Source organism: Moschus berezovskii, chromosome 14, assembly GCF_049115385.1.
Source record: "Moschus berezovskii isolate FMDL1 chromosome 14, NW_MosBer_1.0, whole genome shotgun sequence".
In the NCBI taxonomy this organism is placed as follows: Eukaryota; Metazoa; Chordata; class Mammalia; order Artiodactyla; family Moschidae; genus Moschus; species Moschus berezovskii.
The window spans coordinates 58,327,862-58,342,350 of NC_142473.1; the positions used below are offsets into that span (position 1 = coordinate 58,327,862).

Sequence of the window (14,489 nt, forward strand, 5' to 3'; positions counted from 1 at the left end):
TTGAATTTGCCCTTTATATCCAGAGGGCACCAGAACATTAGAAAAGGGGGAATGTTGAAGGGAGGAGGTGGCTTGTCTTAGATCCAACCTCGCTCCTCCCAACTCGTGAACACCCAGCTGGCCTCCAGCCCTGCCTGCTGCTCTTCCTCCCCAGCCTTCTGTGCCCTCAGTGGCCCTATGGCATCAATCGACTTATGGTGAGATTGTAGGGGCTAGGGCCACCCCCACCCTGGCATACAGGAGGAAACTTTGTCGTTTTTCAGTTGCTAAGTCATGTCTAACTCTTTGCAACCCCATGGACTGTAGCATGCCAGGCTCCCCTGTCCTTCACTATCTCCTGGAGTCTGCTCAGGTTCATCTCCATTGAGTCGGTGATACTATCTAACCATCTCATCCTCTGGAGCTTCCCCAGTGGCTCAGTGGTAAAGAATCCCTCTGCCAACGCAGGAGATGCACGTTTGATCCCTGGGTTGGGAAGATTTCCTGGAGAAGGAAATGGTGACCCACTCCAGTATTCTTGCCTGGGAAATCCCATGGACAGAGGATCCTGGTGGGCTATAGTCCATGGGGTGAAAAAGGACTGAACACAACTTAGTGACTGAATAACAACAGAGCCTGTATTACACTGAATGGCCTGCCTTGTTATGCTCAGTATCCGATATGATAGTGAATATGTTAACCCTAAGATCATTGCCAGATCTAGAGAAACTTCTCTGACTTGTTGAGGAAAGTTTATGGCCCAATTAATTGCCAAAGGTGGTCAAGGAGGGGCCCAGGTCACATGGGCAGGGGGCCCTGGCTGGGCTGAACGGACATTGGGATTGGATCCAAAGGTGTATTGAGTGGAGAATGGGCGAGAGGGACAAAGTCCACTGCCGGGACTGGAGGTGGAGTTGGACATAGGACACTTGAGGCCTGATGCAACAGACTCCTCGGAGCCAGACGTGCATCCTGGCCTGGGCATCACCCACTCTATGTCCAGGCTTCTCCATGAGTGAAATGGAGATGAGAAGAGTGGCCCCTTGAAGGTGAAGCAGATGGAAGGAGAGGCGGCAGGGGGACTTGTCACATTTGTCATTGAGTTTGGTTCTCTGCTGAGGGCAGAGAGGACCCCTGGGAGGGTCTAAGCGGGGGTAACAAGATCAAGTGTGCCCTTCAGAGCTTGCCCTGCTCACTGTCTGGAGAAGAGACCGAAGCAGGGAGGCCGGCTGGGACTGTTTTGAGAGTCCGGGTGCAAGGAGAGAGGAGGATCTGATTTGGGCCCCTGTTGTGGGGCATGGGTGGGAGGTCAGGATCACTTTGGGGAAACGGGGGAGAGGCAGGCCACTGATGGTGTCTCTGAAGGGTAAAGGAGAGAGAGTGAGAGGGGTCCAGAGCTCAGGAGAGGAGCTGGGCCCGAGGTTACAGCCTGAGACAGGGAGGAGAGGGTCAGCAGCCCCATGGAAGGAGTGTGAAACTCATGGGGAGAGGGTTGGGCAGGGGATGGGGCCCAGGAAAGAGCCAGAGAGGGACTGGTCAGAGAAGGGAGGAGGGAAGGGGGGAATCAAACACTGAGAGAAGAGTGAGCAGCACGGAGAGGTTAGCAGGGCCAGAATGGAAGCATCCTGCGGTCCGTGGTTGGGACTGAGGGTGGTCCAGGGTGGGGGTGGGGTGGGAACTGAGACAGGAGGAGGGGTGCATTTGAAGTTGGTGTGGGCACCCTCCTAGGGTAGCTGCGAAGGGTGCATGCTTGGGTAGCAGCTGGAAGAGGAGGCAGGGATGGAGGCTTTTAGAGATGCAAGGAGGAGGTAAGTGTAGTGAGGCAGGCACTAGCCTGAGATGCAGGAGAGGCAGCTTTACTTTACTTCTGGGACTGGGAGGACCCGAGTGGGGATGGGGCAGGTGAGGAAGGTCAGGGCTGGGGTCTCACATGAAGCAGGGGGCAAGGTGAGGGCCAAATGGAGCAGCCAAGGGAGTGGTGTGAAGCTGGGAGCCTTGACGTGAACAGCAAGGAAGAAACCCGACTGGGATGGAAGCTGGAAATCTGTGGGTTGGGGGCGGCTTTGGGGAATGCCTGTGTCAAGTGAGTAAGAAATGATACCACGGCCTTCTCGTTCTCCTGGATCCCTGCTCAGGCTCCAGGCTTTTCTTTATTTGTTAATATTTCTGGCTGCCCTGAGTCTTCATTGCTCTGTGTGGGCTTTCTCTAGTTGCAGTGAGCAGGGGGCTGCTCTCTAGTTTCGGTGTGCAGGCTTCTCATTGCAGTGGCTTCTCTCGTCGCAGAGCACCAGCTCTAGCGTGAGTGGGCTTCAGGAGTTGTGGTGCACGGGCTTAGTGGTTGAGGCACACTGGCTTAGTTGCTCCAGGGCATGTGGGATCTTCCTGAACCAGGGATCGAATCCCTGAATTGGCAGGCAGGATTCTTAACCACTGGACCACCAGGGAAGTCCCTCAGGCTCCAGTCTTGAAAGGGCAGGGAACTTCAGGGCCCTCTCTGACCCTAGATCCTGTGGGCTCTCTTCTTTCCACCAGGCTTTGCCACCAGCAGATGAGAACATCTATGATCACGCCAAGCTTACCTTTACCTGTACCTCCTGATGCTCTCAAGTCGGGGGTGTCTGGGTTGGCTCCACCGCCTCCAATTGTCAGGGTCTCTTACCCAATGGACTATGAACTCCTTGTGAGATTTACTTTTGCATCTCTAGTATAGGGTGTGAGTTCAGTTCAGTCACTCAGTTGTGTCCGACTCTTTGCTACCCCATGGACTGCAGCATGCCAGGCTTCGCTTTCCATCACCAACTCCTGGAGTTTACTCAAACTCAAGTCCATCCAGTCAGCAATGCCATCCAACCATCTCATCCTCTGTCATCCCCTTCTCCTCCCACCTTCTATTTTTCCCAGCATCAGGTGGCCAAAGTATTGGAGTTTCAGCTTCAGCATCAGTCCTTCCAATGAATATTCAGGACTGATTTCCTTTATGAATGATACCCAACAAACGGTCACACAATACCTTTCCCTCAACAAAGGCAAAAGGGATACCTTCATTTGGCTGCCTCTGCTGCCCCCTGCTGTATGATCCTTGTTGGTGCAGAGCAGTAATCCTAACCACTAACACTAGTGTCTCTAGTAACACGACTGAATTGAACTGAACAGAACGCTAGTGTTCTGGTTCTCAAACTTTTTCACACAGGACCATTTTTCACACCCTACAGTTCCCACAGAACTTTATTTATATAGCTTGTATCGATATTTCAGTTCAGTTGCTCAGCCGTGTCCGACTCTTTGCGACCCATGAATCGCAGCAAGCCAGGCCTCCCTGTCCATCACCAACTCCCCGGAGTTCACTCAGACTCATGTGCATCGAGTCGGTGATGCCATCTACAGTATTATAAATTTAAACTGAGACATTTAAAACACTTAAGTGATTAATTTAAAATAATAATAACAACCTTAGCAGATGTAAACACATTTTAATGAAAAATAACTACATTTTCCGAAACAGAAAATTAGCGGCATTGCTTTATATATTTACAAAAAATGTTACTGGATGGCCTAATAGAAGACAGTAGGATTCTCATACCTGCTTCTGCTTTCAGTCATGCAATATATTGTTCTGTTGAAGTTTACAAAGAAAATACAGGCTCAAACTGATATGAGTTAGGAAGGGAAGGAATATTTTAATGGCTTTTTCAAATAATTGTGGCTATTATTTGATACTAAGTTAAACTTGGTGTATTTCTGAAGTTCAGTTACTATTAAAATCTGAAACCATATCAATGAGATTTTCTTACTCAGTTACATTAAAATCCATTGGTCTCTTTTGCATGTATCTTTTACCATAAGTGATTTTGTAAAAGCATGCAATGGGCATTTGGGGAAAAAATAGTTCATCAAGTCATGCAGATATTTCAAATACTGATAAATTTCAAAATATAATATTAAACATCAAATTCATTATTATAACTGCCAACCTCATCAGAAAATTTAAATTTTTGGATGCTGTAAAACGCTTTCCAAAATTCTAATTTTTATCTGAATGCTTGAGTTTTATTATTAGCAACAAATACGATCAGTTTACCTTGAAATGGCAGACAAATTTTATTCATTTTTGAGAAAAATGTCCTCCAAATACTTAAGGTTGCATAACCATAATTTATGTCATATTTCTTTCAAGGAAAAATGTTGTCCTATGAAAAAAATGACTAGCTCACAATTCAAACTGCACAAATGCTTTTTCTGGAGAAAACTATTGTGCTTGGGTCTACAGAAGAAGTGTTTTGCCATTTTGTCACACATGATACTTAAAAGATGTGCATTTAACAGTCAATATATAGTGAATTAAATACATTTTATTGCTTCATCAATGACTTCTTTTTTAATTTTTTTAGTCCATGCTTCGGGGCATCTTAGTTCCCTAACCAGGAATGGAGCCCAGACCCTCAGCAGTGACAGCACAGACTCTTAACCACATAACCACCAGAGAATTTCCAACAAAGACTTTTTTTTTAATGTTCCAAATGTGATGGGTTTGTTTTATTTTACTCTGATGCAAAACCAAAGATTCTACTACCATACAGAGACCAATATATTACAAGGTCATGAAAAAGTGGTGTGGGACATGCAGGATGTGACGAACAACTGGAGGGCTGGGTCATCTCCTGTGAACATGACACTACACTGTCGCTGAGGAACACATTGAAAAGAACACTGTGGAACTGAAATGAAACGTGGCACGAACGTGACAACTTCCAGGCATGCCTTCAAGCACCTCCCTTAGGATGGACTCGGTACCTTAGCTTCAGTGTGGGGAGGAGTACAATTCTTTGGAAAAATAAAAAGTTCACACTTTTGAAATTTCACAGAAGAATTTTAAGGCCAAAACATAGTGGGTTCATTTCTCTTCACCTCCAGGGACAAAGCTGATGCTTTATTCAAAACCACATTAAGCTTCTAGTTCAAATCCCAGACCGACATTGTGCCCGCCTGCATTGAAGTTCTTTCCATCGATTAGAGCTGACAGGGTCAGTTTCACTCCTGGTCGAAGGGTCTGAGTGTAACCCAGTCCAATCAGGCTGGCATTGTTTACTTTAGCAGAGAGAGAAGTTCTGCAGTCCAGCTTGTACTTAGCAGCGATGCCGAAGCGGGTTTTGTTACTGCCGGCTGTCCATGCGAGGTTTATCGACGTTTCAATTTTCTCATTCACCTTCTGGTAGATCGACCCTCCAAACTCAGTGCCATCATTCACATGAGTGTGCAGCTGGAAGTCTGCGGCCTTGTAACCCAGGGCGAAATTGTTCTGTGACAGTTTGGATTTGGCTGTGTCAAAACTCATCTGATAGCCAGCAAGCCAACCTTCAAAGTCCAACACAGCCCAGCCATAGATGGTTGGTCCTGAAAAATCTATATCAACATTACTGCCAAGACTGAAACAATCCCATTTATATGAGGCCTTCAATTTCCCACTCTTCTTTCCTGCGTTCGGTACAAATATGGTATCAAGAGTCAGTTTCGACCCTTCGGCCAACTTATTCTCCCAAGAGATTTCTGTCCCCAGAGTATTGTCTGTGTTCCACTTCTGGGTGAAGGTCAGTCCGTAGTTACAGATCTTGTATTTGGTCTCTAGGTTGCCTGATGCTTTCCCTGTATCAGTGTAAGCATGACCAGAAGTAGAAAATTCCACTCCACTACATGACTTGGTTCTCAGATCTATTTTGACCATGCCAAATCCATATCCTTTGTTGAAGACATCTTTGGCAGCCTTTCCTAGGTCACAGTAAGTCGGTGTGTTACACATATCTCTGACCGGAGGTCCGCTCCGCCAGGAGGAGCCTGTCCACTCCGCCAGGGCACCGCTGAAGGTCTTCTTCTGACCAACGCCGTCCGCGCCTGCGCAGCCCGAGCCCCGAACCCCACGCCGCAGCTGCGCCGGATCGCGCCAGCGGCGCGCGCCGCGGGCTCGAGGGGGCCCCCAAAGACTTTCTTTTTATATATTTTATTTGCTAATTCTCATTGTGGTGGCTTCTCTTGTGGGGTACAAACTGTAGCGCATGTGGGCTTTAGTAGTATGGCTCACCAGCTTCGTTGCCCTGAATCATGTGGCATCTTCCCAGATCAGGGACTGAACCCACATTCCCTGCATTGGCAGGCAGATTCTTTCTCACTGGACCACCAGAGAAGTCTCCATCAAAGACTTTCTTGAGTGGCACTGGCAGGGAATTGCTGGGAGGGTGTGATGGAAGAGAGTTTGAATGACCACTGATAGGATGTGGAGCCACTTCTCTGATTTGTGCTGAGGTGCCAGCAGTTTTTACCAGCGTTGCTTTTGCCTCACCTGTGAAATGTCATCCCAGTGAAAAGACAAATGACACTTTAGGATCATTATGAAAAGAGCTTGAATCTTAAGACCACTCCCCTACCTCAAGAAGGGTCTGCTCTGAAGTGTGTATTATGCACTAGGTATTGGTCCAAGCATTTTACTCTTAAAAAAATATATTGTAGTAAAATAGACATAAAATAAAATTTACATTTTAACCATTTTAAAGTGCATAGTTCAGTGACATTAAGCACTTTCCCTTTCCCATCTCTGTAACAAGCCCCAGAATCCACCCTGTTACCCAGGTCGGATCCCCAAATCCAGTCATTCATGGAACTCAGATAGGGGGACTCTAGAGCTATTGGAGTTCCCATCCTTCCAGCTCTGGAGTTTCGGACTCTTAAACACCTAAACATCTTTCTTTTTATTTATTTATTTGGCTGCACCAGGCCTTAGTTGCAGCATGTGGATCTAGTTCTCTGACCAGGAATCAATCCCAGGCCCCTGCATTGGGAGTGCAGAGTCTTAGCCACTAGACCACAATGGAAGTCCCTAAACCTCTTTCCAACCATTCCTTGACCCTGTGGCTCCCATAATCACAACCCCGCAGGCTGGGTCCATCATCTCAGCCTCCTCACTGCTCTCCCTACCTCCTCTCTTGCCCTCTCCATCCCACCTCCCACTCTTTCTAACTCAGATCTGACCACACCAGTCCCTTGATTAAAACTCTCCTTTGGCACCCCCATTCCTGGGCACCTGCTGAACCCTCTATGTGAAATGTCTTCTTCCCTGGCCAACCTGGAAGACCTAGCTCTAGCTTTTCCTCCTCTAAGGAGCCTCCCTCAGACTGTGAGGTAGGTCTGTGGTCTGTGAATGGAGAGCGGGAAGGAAGAATTAGGTAGGAAGAGCCTTGGACTTCAGGGCAGCTCGAGCGAGTCCTGCCATCCTGGTGGGGAGACCAGAGCACAAATTACCTGTTAGAGGAAACACCGCATTGGTCAGAAATGGCCAAGCCCTTGTCCTCCTGCCCAGTCACTGGCGGGGCTTGCCCAGGAAGGATGTGACCTCATCACAGCCACTGCTATAGATCCCAAAGGGGCTGCAGCAGGAGGCTGTTGCTAAGAACACCCTATCCTACAAGCTCTCTCTCTTTAAAATTAAAAAAAAATTTTAAATTTATTTATTTTGCCTGTGCGAGTCTTAGTTGCGACACGCGGCATCTTTAGTTGTGGCATGTGGGATCTAGTTCTCTGACCAGGGGTCTAAGCTGGGCACCCTGCACTGGGAGTGCAGAGTCACTGGACAGCCAGAGAAGTCTCGCAAGCTCTCTCTTGAAGGGAGAGCTGAGCAGTATGCCTCCAAGACTTGACTGTCGCTTGAAGTTGGAAAGAACGCTGAAACTCTAGGCCAGTAGCTGCCACATTTTACATATGAGAAGACTGAGACGTGGTGAGTGCACATGATTTTCCCCAAGTCACCCAGCTGGTCCACCAGTATACAAACCCAGGGTTTCTGCCTTTACATCTGTGTCCTTCAATCTCACTGCTGCCTCCAAGTCAAACTGGACTTCAAGTGTTGTTGTGGGGAGACTGGCAGGGTGTGGCTTCAGACAGGGCTCGGGAGTCACCTCCTCGTGGAAGCGCCTCTGTGGTCCCACAGGCCCCTGGGTTTCCCTCCATCCTCTCATTTGCCAGCCACTTCTGTGGATGTCAGCGTAGGTGTCTGCTTCTACTAGGCCACACCCAGCACCTGGCACAGGGCCACATTATGGTCCACACAATGGTGGTCAGTCGTCATGCCCCGTCTGATTGTCCTCTTGGACAGACCAAACCTCCTGCTTGGGGAGAGTAACTTCTTCACTTCTTCATTGCTCCCTCCCTTTCTTCATTCTTTAAATTCATTTATATTGAGTGATTGCGCTTCCCCCATGGCTCAGTGGGTAAAGAATCTGCCTTCAATGCAGGAGACACAGGAAACTCAGATTCTAGTTCTGGGTCAGGAAGATCCCCTAGAGGAGGGCATGACAACCCACTCTAGTATTCTTGCCTGGAGAATCCCATGGACCGAGTAGCCTGGTGGGCTATAGTCCAAAGGGTCGCAAAGAATAGAACATGACTGAGCGACTAGGCATGGATTCTTAACCTTTGGACCACCAGGGAAACCCAGTTCTAAGGTTCTAATATAGCAGCAAATATCTCTGCTTTCATGAAATTTACTTTTCAGTACAGGGACGTAGACAATAATTAAAAAAGAGAGAATGGTATATATTAGGATACATACTTTGGACAAAAGAAAGAATAGCATAGACAGAGGAGAGTAGGAAGTATTGGTGAGGGGGTTACCATTTTAAACAGAATAGTCAGGGAAGGTGACATTTGAGTACAAACCTGAAGCAGAGGACGGGTACAGAGACCCCTGAGGTGGGATGTACCTGGTCTATTCAAGCCAGGAGGCCAACAGGGCTGGGGTGGAGGGAGTGACGGGGGATGGGTGGGGGAGATGTAAACGATGATGTGCAAGGTCACTGAGATTAGATCACGAAGCATCTAGAGCCCATGGTGAGGAATTTGACTTTTACTCCAATTGAAATGAAAAAGGCACTGCAGATTTCTAAGCAGAGAGTGTCGTCATGAGCCTTATGAGTTAAATAGACCAAGGGGCAGAGGGTAGAAGTAGGGGGAGAGGGATGTGGCGTCAGATGAGAGGATCGGGGCAACAGCAGGGCAGTGAAGTCATCAGACGCTGGGTTGTCCTTGGGAGGTATAACCACAGGATTTCCCAGTGAACAGAATGTAGGTTGTGAGAGAAAGGAAAGAGTCAGCTATGACCCCAAGTGTTTGACTGAACACCTCCATGGATGGTGCTGCCAGGATCTGACACGGAGGAAGGTGACAACAGGAGTAGGTGTAGGGGACAGGTCAGAATTCCAGTCTGGATATACGAGTTCTCAGATGCCTCTCAGACATCCAAGTGGAGATGTTAGGCAAACAGCTGGGTTTACAAGTCTGGGGGCTGAGAGAAGTCTGGCAACTGGGGAGCTGCTCCTGGTTTCTCTTCTTCCTTAGATATGGGAGTCCTGGAGCTCAGTTTTGGGGCTTCTCTTCCCCAGTGGAGCCCTTTCCTTATCAAGCTCATCCAATTGCAAGACTTTAAATACCTTCTCTGTGTCTACAGCTCCCATAGATGTGATGGCTGGGGCTCTAGCCACCATCTGGGTCTTTAAAGACATGGGCCACACCCTAGTTGGAGGAGTCATGAGCTAAGGAGCCTGAAATCCCCTTGAACCATCTATTTCCAGACTTTTATAGGAGAGAGAAACAAACTCTCTTGTTGAAGCCAGAATGATTCTGTTATGTATGTGTGTGTGCTAAGTTGCTTCAGTCGTGTCTGACTCTGTACGACCCTACGGACTGTATGTAGCCTGTCAGGCTCCTCTGTCCATGGGATTTTCCAGGCAAGAATACTGGAGCGGATTGCCATGCCCTTCTCCATGGGATCTTCCCAACCCAAGGTCTCCATGTATCCCGCATTGGCAGGCAGGTTCTTTGCCACTAGCGCCACCTGGGAAGTGCTCTGTTCTTTATAGTTGAACTTAATCCTGCAATGATACCTCCCATTTGCTGTATTGTCTCATGTTCATCCTCACAAAGGGCCTGTCGAATGGATGCTACACATCTCATTTTAGAAAGAGGAAAGGGGGCTCAGGGATTTTAGGCAAGCAGCCAGTGCAAAGCCAAAGCAGGTTCAAGCCCTGGGCACCCTGACTCCTGACCCTACTCTGTCTACTAGCCCCTGGGACCACACCCAGGCTGACCTCCCTGTGTGCACTAACATGGTCTGGATTTCTCAGGACTTTTATCCGGGGCCAAGAAGCATCAAATGAGCAGGAGGAGCTGTCATGGCGTCAGAGCTGTTGCAGTGACAGCTGTCCCTCTTTTAACACTGGGAGTCCCATATCCCTCGATCATGGGCAAACCCAGACAGGTGGTCACCCCAGAGCTCTGGTCCAGCCAGGACCCGTTACCACCTCTGTGGACACACAGACACTGAGCCATTACAACCTTCTCATTCAGTTCAGTTCAGTTCAGTCGCTCAGTCATGTCCGACACTTTGAGACCCCATGAATCACAGCACGCCAGGCCTTCTTGTCCATCACCAACTCCCAGAGTTCACTCAAACTCATGTCCATCGAGTCGGTGATGCCATCCAGCCATCTCATTCTCTGTCGTCCCCGTCTCCTCCCGCCCCCAGTTCTTCCCAGCATCAGACTCTTTTCCAGTGAGTCAACTCGACGCATGAGGTGGCCAAAGTATTGGAGTTTCAACTTTAGCATCAGTCCTTCCAATGAACACCCAGGATTGATCTCCTTTAGAATGGACTGGTTGGATCTCCTTGCAGTCCAAGGGACTCTCAAGAGTCTTATCCAGCACCACAGTTCAAAAGCATCAATTGTTTGGCGCTCAGCTTTCTTCACAGTCCAACTCTCACATCCATACATGACCACGGGCAAAACCATAGCCTTGACTAGACAGACCTTCTCATTACCGGGTGTTTATTCCCTCCTCATCCCCGAGCCCTGGGAGCTTCCTGAGCTGGGACCTTGGCGGGGAGTGTCCCCCCGACTCAGAACATTGCCAGACACAAAGTAGGTGCTCAATAAATCATTCTGGAGCCTCTCTTCCTCCCGCCTCCCCGCTCCTCTATGGCATCCTTGACGGCATCTCTTCTTTGGGCATCAGTTGAAGCTGATACTCAGCCCTCCATCCAAGGCTGTAGGCAGGTCCTGCTCACAGGACCTCACCCCAGGGCACTGGGCAGAGGCAGAATTACTGCACAGAACACCGGAGCACATGGAGCCAAATGTCTAACTCAGTGCTCCAAATGGGAAATGGCTGTTATCATAAAAGCAGTGGCAGGGAGACACCCAGAGGAAAGTTTTGAGGATGATGTGTGTGCATCCTCTGTCACTCAGTTGTGTCTGACTCTGCGGTCCCATGGACTGCAGCCTGCCAGGCTCCTCTGTCTATGAAATTTTCCAGGCAAGAATACTGAAGTGGGTTGCCATTTCCTACTCCAGGGATCTTCCCGACCCAAGGATTGAACCCACATCTCCTGCATCTCCTGAATTGGCAGGTGGATTCTTTACCACTGAGCCACCTGGGAAACCCTTTGAGGAAGACATGGGCAGGCATTTTGGGAACTTCATTTTGTTCTGTGGAAGGTGGAATAGAAATGGTGGGAATGAAGGAGCAAGGCAGTGAGGAGACAGTTCCTGGAATCTGAAGAGAAGGGATGATGGTTTGATTCCTCTAGGAAGGAAGAAATGGGAAGTATGAAAGATGGGGGAGCTGGGAAAACAGAGACACAGCTCAGCTGCTGCTGGTCTGACCCCTACCACCTTTGAGTTCTGGGTCCTTCCTAGGACTAAATACCTGTGCAAAATGAAAATGCAGAGCTCCATGTCCAAAAATTATTAAGAATTTCAAGATAAAAATTGCAAATATTGCACCAGACATATTTATATTAATTCATTGTTCATCTGAAATTCAGCTTTAACTAGGAGTCTTGTACTTTAGCTGGCAACTCTACCTGGTGCATCTTGGCGTCTCCTCCATTACTTGGGGCTCCTAGGAAAAGGAACGTCAAACTTAAGCCTGCATCACCTGGAAGGCTTGTTAAAACAGATTGCTAGGCTCCCCCCGAGAGTTTTTGAATCACACAGGCCTGGGGTGGAGCCCAAGAATTTCCTTTTTAACAAGTTCCAAGGTGATGCTGTTGCTCTTGGTTTTGAGGATACATTCCAAGAATCGCATTTCAGCCGTCCATTTCTCTACTGAAGTCCATGAATAGTCTCCAGAAAAGTGCAGTGACCCGAAATGACCACCAGAGGGGGAAAAAGGCACCCACTGTCTTAGAACTGAGCTTAGACCTACTCTGAGCATTTGCTCTGTGCCTGACCAAGTCCACGGCCCTGACTGTGATGAAAATATGGGTCAGGCTCAGTGTCTGCTCTTGAAAAGCTCAGGGTCCGGTAAAGGACAAAGAGGTGTTAACTGTCAATTATAATTGGTGCAGAGGGTGCTGGGAGCACAGAGTAGTGAGTTCTTGCTGCTCTGAGAACATGCCTAATTTGTTCTAGCCTTGGGGCCCTTACACGTGCAGTTCCTTCTGCTTGGAATGCTCTCCTCCACTCTAAGGCTTTCGCAGGTGTGACTTCATTGGCAGGGGGAAGAATGACTCCCAGAGATGTCTGGGTCCGGGTTCCTGCATATGTTTTAACTGCCATGGTCAAGGGCACTTGGCAGATGTCATGAACTGATGGGTCTTGAGATAGATTGCCTGGTGGCCCTGTGTAACCACAAAGGTCCTGTGGGAACATAGAGAAGGCTGGGGGACGTCAGGCCTGAACCATGAGAGGGGTCACCCAGGAGGGAAGAAGAGGAGTAAGGGCATTCCGCATACAGAAATCTACAAGTGCAAGGCCATTCAGGCTGGAAAAAATCAGGTGTTCTCAAGAACAAGTACAGAGGTGGGGAAGAGAGTTGGAGGTGAACTCTTGGCCAGGCTGGTGGGGGATTAGTTGGACCCTGAGGGTCTCAGGGAGCTTCAGGAGGATTTCAACTGATGGTATGTTAGACCTTCACTGTTGATACTCTGGCAATGATGTGCAGCAGGAAAAACCAGAGACAAGGAAGCTAGTGAAGAGGCTGCTGCAATGGTCCAGGAAGAGGTGATCAGACAAAGCAAGAATGACAACACTCTCATTCATTCACTCATTCCGTGTATTTATGGGAAAACTTCTCTGATCCAAACCCTGGGCTGGGTGCTGGGACTTGCTGGACTTCTCAGAGAGCATACAGTCTAACAGGAAAGGCCACCACCCAACAGTGCATGGCACGGTTCGCCTGCTGGTGATAGCCGTGGTCCCTGAGGGATCAGGAACCCAAATGGCAGGGTCTGGGCAGAAGTGGGAGTGGGAGCATCTCCTAGGAGAGCCTCTGACCTGAGCATCGTGAGCACAGATTCCTCATTCAGCCAGATTCTGGTGCCCTCCCCTCTGCAGCCCTGAGCTAACAATACAGCCATTGAAGGTGGCTGCCACCACTCGAGGTCCAGCCTTTCCTGCCCCCTCCCGTCCCCGGCCACACAATCCTGGCCTTTAGCAGGGAAGAAAGGGCAGGATTATATGTAGGTAGCAGGGGCTGGGCCCACTCCTCCACCAAAGTCAGTCTAGCCCCCAGCTCCAGGTTGGGGTTGGCACCTTCCTCAAACACCCAAGGCTCTTATGCTAAGCATGTGAAGGGTCAGCCAGCAAGAAGCAGGGGAGAGAGGAGATGACCTTCAGTGCCGAGAGGAGGCTCTTTAAGGGCTGTCTTGGCTGCTCAGGATTCCTGGAACACACCACATTCATCTACAAGGGTGAGACTGGCCCCACAGATGAAGTGAATTAAAATCAGGCTACCTGGAGCACTGCTCTCTAGAAGGTTGGCCTTCTCGCTATTCTAAGGACATGCCTAATTTGTTCTAGCCTTGGGGCCCTTGCACATGCAGTTCCCTCTTCTAGGGATGCTCTCCTCCACTCGAAGGCTTTCAGGGGTTTGACTTCATTGGTAGGCAGGAGAGTGACTCCCAAAGATGTCTGGGTCCTGATCCCTGCATATGTTATAGCTGCCATGGTAAAGGACACTTGGCAGATGTGATTAAATGATGGGTCTGGAGATAGAGAGATTACCTGATGGCCCTGTGTAACCACAAAGGTCCTTATATGAGCAAGGAGGGGACAGGGGTCAGAGACAGAGATGTGATGACTGAAGCAGAGATCAGAGAAAGGGGCAATTGTGAAGATGATACACTCCTGGTGTTGAGCATGGAGAAAGGGGCCTTGGGTCAAGGAGTGCAGGCAGCTTCCTAGAAACTAGAAAGGACAAAAAACAGACTTGCCCCAGAGCTTCCAGAAGCAATGCAACCCTGCTGATCCATTCTAGTGTTCTGACATCCAGAACTATAAGAAGATATACCTTTACTGTTTCAAGTCACTAAGTTTATGATAATTTGTTGCAGCAGCAATAGGAAACCAGTACAGCTTCTCATCATCCAGGCCCTGCGGTAAAGTACTCAGCTCCCTGCTTGCAACCACCGGCTTTGGTTTCTTTATAGCGTTTACCTTTATCTGGAATTATCAGATCTGTTTCTTAAT

At 48.7% G+C, this 14,489-nt stretch overlaps 1 pseudogene; it reads right to left on the bottom strand.

Annotated features, from left to right (window-relative positions):
• Positions 1-4,722: 4,722 nt before the first annotated feature.
• On the bottom strand, positions 4,723-5,716 carry LOC129554028 (non-selective voltage-gated ion channel VDAC3 pseudogene; annotated as a pseudogene).
• Positions 5,717-14,489: the final 8,773 nt, after the last annotated feature.